Raw genomic sequence first — 5,000 nt, 5'->3', positions numbered from 1 at the left:
GTCAACGTAATTGCAAGCCCATGTTTCTTGTAAGGAAGCAGCAGTGTAAAAGCTTACAGCACCTGGTATTCCCAGGCGGTCTCCCATCCAAGTACTAACCAGGCCCGACCCTGCTTAGCTTCCGAGATCAGACGAGATCGGGCGTGCTCAGGGTGGTATGGCCGTAAGCCGACGGGCTGGGGACACAGACTCCTTTTATAGACTAGGCAAGGCCCCCTGCACGTGGAGGAGCTCAAAGGTCAGCCTTTCGAACGTTCAAGAGTTTAAGTTGTTTTTGGTGGGCTTTGCTGTATGGCCGCGCCCTTTGAGTGTGTCAAATGTCAAGCAGCTGTCCGTCAAGGCTCAGAGGTGCACTTAGATCACCTTGGGGCGGAGGTGATCAGCAGCAGCCTTTGTTATGCGCACTTAAAAAACATGGCACCACAACAAGTAACTTGTGTGCCAAGATCTTGAGTTGGCCCCAGACACTTGTGGGCCATCGCTTCTCGGCCTTTTGGCTAAGATCAAGTGTAGTATCTGTTCTTATCAGTTTAATATCTGATATGTCCTCTATATGGGGATTAAATATTAAATGCATTTTTGAGCATTGGGAGGTGAAAACTGGGGCTTGCTCTCTTCACTCCTTGCATTGACCTGGCATTGCAGTGCCACCAGGAACGGTGCACCATTCTCTTTTTTCTGTGAAAACCAAAGCAAGGCTGGAACTAGAAGGACGTTAACGTGTGCCTGTGCCCGTGCCCGTGCGTCAACGTAATTGCAAGCCCATGTTTCTTGTAAGGAAGCAGCAGTGTAAAAGCTTACAGCACCTGGTATTCCCAGGCGGTCTCCCATCCAAGTACTAACCAGGCCCGACCCTGCTTAGCTTCCGAGATCAGACGAGATCGGGCGTGCTCAGGGTGGTATGGCGGTAAGCCGACGGGCTGGGGACACAGACTCCTTTTATAGACTAGGCAAGGCCCCCTGCTCGTGGAGGAGCTCAAAAGTCAGCCTTTCGAACACACTGCACTTGAGCCTTTATCTCCACTACCTGCTACACTCTATTCCAGTATTAGGAAGCTACACCGAGATGGGTAAGCTGCTCCCCATCTCCAAGCTTCTCACATGCTTGCAGAGCGACATCCAAGGCTGAAACTAGAAGGACGTTAACGTGTGCCCGTGCGTCAACATAATTGCAAGCCCATGTTTCTTGTAAGGAAGCAGCAGTGTAAAAGCTTACAGCACCTGGTATTCCCAGGCGGTCTCCCATCCAAGTACTAACCAGGCCCGACCCTGCTTAGCTTCCGAGATCAGACGAGATCGGGCGTGCTAAGGGTGGTATGGCCGTAAGCCGACGGGCTGGGGACACAGACTCCTTTTATAGACTAGGCAAGGCCCCCTGCTCGTGGAGGAGCTCAAAAGTCAGCCTTTCGAACACACTGCACTTGAGCCTTTATCTCCACTACCTGCTACACTCTATTCCAGTATTAGGAAGCTACACCGAGATGGGTAAGCTGCTCCCCATCTCCAAGCTTCTCACATGCTTGCAGAGCGACATCCAAGGCTGAAACTAGAAGGACGTTAACGTGTGCCCGTGCGTCAACGTAATTGCAAGCCCATGTTTCTTGTAAGGAAGCAGCAGTGTAAAAGCTTACAGCACCTGGTATTCCCAGGCGGTCTCCCATCCAAGTACTAACCAGGCCCGACCCTGCTTAGCTTCCGAGATCAGACGAGATCGGGCGTGCTCAGGGTGGTATGGCCGTAAGCCGACGGGCTGGGGACACAGACTCCTTTTATAGACTAGGCAAGGCCCCCTGCTCGTGGAGGAGCTCAAAAGTCAGCCTTTCGAACGTTCAAGAGTTTAAGTTGTTTTTGGTGGGCTTTGCTGTATGGCTGCGCCCTTTGAGTGTGTCAAATGTCAAGCAGCTGTCCGTCAAGGCTCAGAGGTGCACTTAGATCACCTTGGGGCGGAGGTGATCAGCAGCAGCCTTTGTTATGCGCACTTAAAAAACATGGCACCACAACAAGTAACTTGTTGTGCCAAGATCTTGAGTTGGCCCCAGACATTTGTGGGCCATCGCTTCTCGGCCTTTTGGCTAAGATCAAGTGTAGTATCTGTTCTTATCAGTTTAATATCTGATATGTCCTCTATATGGGGATTAAATATTAAATGCATTTTTGAGCATTGGGAGGTGAAAACTGGGGCTTGCTCTCTTCACTCCTTGCATTGACCTGGCATTGCAGTGCCACCAGGAACGGTGCACCATTCTCTTTTTTCTGTGAAAACCAAAGCAAGGCTGGAACTAGAAGGACGTTAACGTGTGCCTGTGCCCCTGCCCGTGCGTCAACGTAATTGCAAGCCCATGTTTCTTGTAAGGAAGCAGCAGTGTAAAAGCTTACAGCACCTGGTATTCCCAGGCGGTCTCCCATCCAAGTACTAACCAGGCCCGACCCTGCTTAGCTTCCGAGATCAGACGTGCTCAGGGTGGTATGGCCGTAAGCCGACGGGCTGGGGACACAGACTCCTTTTATAGACTAGGCAAGGCCCCCTGCTCGTGGAGGAGCTCAAAAGTCAGCCTTTCGAACACACTGCACTTGAGCCTTTATCTCCACTACCTGCTACACTCTATTCCAGTATTAGGAAGCTACACCGAGATGGGTAAGCTGCTCCCCATCTCCAAGCTTCTCACATGCTTGCAGAGCGACATCCAAGGCTGAAACTAGAAGGACGTTAACGTGTGCCCGTGCGTCAACGTAATTGCAAGCCCATGTTTCTTGTAAGGAAGCAGCAGTGTAAAAGCTTACAGCACCTGGTATTCCCAGGCGGTCTCCCATCCAAGTACTAACCAGGCCCGACCCTGCTTAGCTTCCGAGATCAGACGAGATCGGGCGTGCTCAGGGTGGTATGGCCGTAAGCCGACGGGCTGGGGACACAGACTCCTTTTATAGACTAGGCAAGGCCCCCTGCTCGTGGAGGAGCTCAAAAGTCAGCCTTTCAAACACACTGCACTTGAGCCTTTATCTCCACTACCTGCTACACTCTATTCCAGTATTAGGAAGCTACACCGAGATGGGTAAGCTGCTCCCCATCTCCAAGCTTCTCACATGCTTGCAGAGCGACATCCAAGGCTGAAACTAGAAGGACGTTAACGTGTGCCCGTGCGTCAACATAATTGCAAGCCCATGTTTCTTGTCAGGAAGCAGCAGTGTAAAAGCTTACAGCACCTGGTATTCCCAGGCGGTCTCCCATCCAAGTACTAACCAGGCACGACCCTGCTTAGCTTCCGAGATCAGACGAGATCGGGCGTGCTCAGGGTGGTATGGCCGTAAGCCGACGGGCTGGGGACACAGACTCCTTTTATAGACTAGGCAAGGCCCCCTGCTCGTGGAGGAGCTCAAAAGTCAGCCTTTCGAACACACTGCACTTGAGCCTTTATCTCCACTACCTGCTACACTCTATTCCAGTATTAGGAAGCTACACCGAGATGGGTAAGCTGCTCCCCATCTCCAAGCTTCTCACATGCTTGCAGAGCGACATCCAAGGCTGAAACTAGAAGGACGTTAACGTGTGCCCGTGCGTCAACATAATTGCAAGCCCATGTTTCTTGTAAGGAAGCAGCAGTGTAAAAGCTTACAGCACCTGGTATTCCCAGGCGGTCTCCCATCCAAGTACTAACCAGGCCCGACCCTGCTTAGCTTCCGAGATCAGACGAGATCGGGCGTGCTCAGGGTGGTATGGCCGTAAGCCGACGGGCTGGGGACACAGACTCCTTTTATAGACTAGGCAAGGCCCCCTGCTCGTGGAGGAGCTCAAAAGTCAGCCTTTCGAACGTTCAAGAGTTTAAGTTGTTTTTGGTGGGCTTTGCTGTATGGCTGCGCCCTTTGAGTGTGTCAAATGTCAAGCAGCTGTCCGTCAAGGCTCAGAGGTGCACTTAGATCACCTTGGGGCGGAGGTGATCAGCAGCAGCCTTTGTTATGCGCACTTAAAAAACATGGCACCACAACAAGTAACTTGTTGTGCCAAGATCTTGAGTTGGCCCCAGACATTTGTGGGCCATCGCTTCTCGGCCTTTTGGCTAAGATCAAGTGTAGTATCTGTTCTTATCAGTTTAATATCTGATATGTCCTCTATATGGGGATTAAATATTAAATGCATTTTTGAGCATTGGGAGGTGAAAACTGGGGCTTGCTCTCTTCACTCCTTGCATTGACCTGGCATTGCAGTGCCACCAGGAACGGTGCACCATTCTCTTTTTTCTGTGAAAACCAAAGCAAGGCTGGAACTAGAAGGACGTTAACGTGTGCCTGTGCCCCTGCCCGTGCGTCAACGTAATTGCAAGCCCATGTTTCTTGTAAGGAAGCAGCAGTGTAAAAGCTTACAGCACCTGGTATTCCCAGGCGGTCTCCCATCCAAGTACTAACCAGGCCCGACCCTGCTTAGCTTCCGAGATCAGACGTGCTCAGGGTGGTATGGCCGTAAGCCGACGGGCTGGGGACACAGACTCCTTTTATAGACTAGGCAAGGCCCCCTGCTCGTGGAGGAGCTCAAAAGTCAGCCTTTCGAACACACTGCACTTGAGCCTTTATCTCCACTACCTGCTACACTCTATTCCAGTATTAGGAAGCTACACCGAGATGGGTAAGCTGCTCCCCATCTCCAAGCTTCTCACATGCTTGCAGAGCGACATCCAAGGCTGAAACTAGAAGGACGTTAACGTGTGCCCGTGCGTCAACGTAATTGCAAGCCCATGTTTCTTGTAAGGAAGCAGCAGTGTAAAAGCTTACAGCACCTGGTATTCCCAGGCGGTCTCCCATCCAAGTACTAACCAGGCCCGACCCTGCTTAGCTTCCGAGATCAGACGAGATCGGGCGTGCTCAGGGTGGTATGGCCGTAAGCCGACGGGCTGGGGACACAGACTCCTTTTATAGACTAGGCAAGGCCCCCTGCTCGTGGAGGAGCTCAAAAGTCAGCCTTTCAAACACACTGCACTTGAGCCTTTATCTCCACTACCTGCTACACTCTA

The 5,000-nt window shown here is 51.6% G+C and overlaps 11 non-coding genes and 2 pseudogenes across 11 annotated transcripts; 3 read left to right on the top strand and 10 right to left on the bottom strand.

Annotated features, from left to right (window-relative positions):
• Window positions 1–50: 50 nt before the first annotated feature.
• On the bottom strand, window positions 51–169 carry LOC131455110 (5S ribosomal RNA). Its single transcript, XR_009239729.1, has one exon. It is a non-coding gene; the product is annotated as a 5S ribosomal RNA (ribosomal RNA).
• Window positions 170–477: 308 nt separating this feature from the next.
• On the top strand, window positions 478–670 carry LOC131455003 (U2 spliceosomal RNA). Its single transcript, XR_009239629.1, has one exon. It is a non-coding gene; the product is annotated as a U2 spliceosomal RNA (small nuclear RNA).
• A 124-nt stretch (window positions 671–794) lies between these two features.
• On the bottom strand, window positions 795–913 carry LOC131454928 (5S ribosomal RNA). Its single transcript, XR_009239563.1, has one exon. It is a non-coding gene; the product is annotated as a 5S ribosomal RNA (ribosomal RNA).
• Window positions 914–1,209: 296 nt separating this feature from the next.
• LOC131454906 (5S ribosomal RNA) lies at window positions 1,210–1,328 on the bottom strand. The gene has a single exon (XR_009239542.1). It is a non-coding gene; the product is annotated as a 5S ribosomal RNA (ribosomal RNA).
• A 296-nt stretch (window positions 1,329–1,624) lies between these two features.
• Window positions 1,625–1,743, bottom strand: LOC131455109 (5S ribosomal RNA). The gene has a single exon (XR_009239728.1). It is a non-coding gene; the product is annotated as a 5S ribosomal RNA (ribosomal RNA).
• A 309-nt stretch (window positions 1,744–2,052) lies between these two features.
• Window positions 2,053–2,245, top strand: LOC131455002 (U2 spliceosomal RNA). The gene has a single exon (XR_009239628.1). It is a non-coding gene; the product is annotated as a U2 spliceosomal RNA (small nuclear RNA).
• Window positions 2,246–2,369: 124 nt separating this feature from the next.
• LOC131454971 (5S ribosomal RNA) lies at window positions 2,370–2,478 on the bottom strand (annotated as a pseudogene).
• Window positions 2,479–2,774: 296 nt separating this feature from the next.
• LOC131455108 (5S ribosomal RNA) lies at window positions 2,775–2,893 on the bottom strand. The gene has a single exon (XR_009239727.1). It is a non-coding gene; the product is annotated as a 5S ribosomal RNA (ribosomal RNA).
• Window positions 2,894–3,189: 296 nt separating this feature from the next.
• LOC131454937 (5S ribosomal RNA) lies at window positions 3,190–3,308 on the bottom strand. The gene has a single exon (XR_009239571.1). It is a non-coding gene; the product is annotated as a 5S ribosomal RNA (ribosomal RNA).
• Window positions 3,309–3,604: 296 nt separating this feature from the next.
• Window positions 3,605–3,723, bottom strand: LOC131455107 (5S ribosomal RNA). Its single transcript, XR_009239726.1, has one exon. It is a non-coding gene; the product is annotated as a 5S ribosomal RNA (ribosomal RNA).
• Window positions 3,724–4,032: 309 nt separating this feature from the next.
• LOC131455001 (U2 spliceosomal RNA) lies at window positions 4,033–4,225 on the top strand. Its single transcript, XR_009239627.1, has one exon. It is a non-coding gene; the product is annotated as a U2 spliceosomal RNA (small nuclear RNA).
• A 124-nt stretch (window positions 4,226–4,349) lies between these two features.
• On the bottom strand, window positions 4,350–4,458 carry LOC131454970 (5S ribosomal RNA; annotated as a pseudogene).
• Window positions 4,459–4,754: 296 nt separating this feature from the next.
• LOC131455106 (5S ribosomal RNA) lies at window positions 4,755–4,873 on the bottom strand. Its single transcript, XR_009239725.1, has one exon. It is a non-coding gene; the product is annotated as a 5S ribosomal RNA (ribosomal RNA).
• Between the last annotated feature and the right edge of the window lie 127 nt (window positions 4,874–5,000).

The sequence above is a fragment of the Solea solea genome, unplaced genomic scaffold, assembly GCF_958295425.1.
Source record: "Solea solea unplaced genomic scaffold, fSolSol10.1 scaffold_70, whole genome shotgun sequence".
Classification (NCBI taxonomy): domain Eukaryota; kingdom Metazoa; phylum Chordata; class Actinopteri; order Pleuronectiformes; family Soleidae; genus Solea; species Solea solea.
Note: the sequence above shows the minus strand (reverse complement) of the source record. Positions and strands in the feature narration are given on the sequence as shown.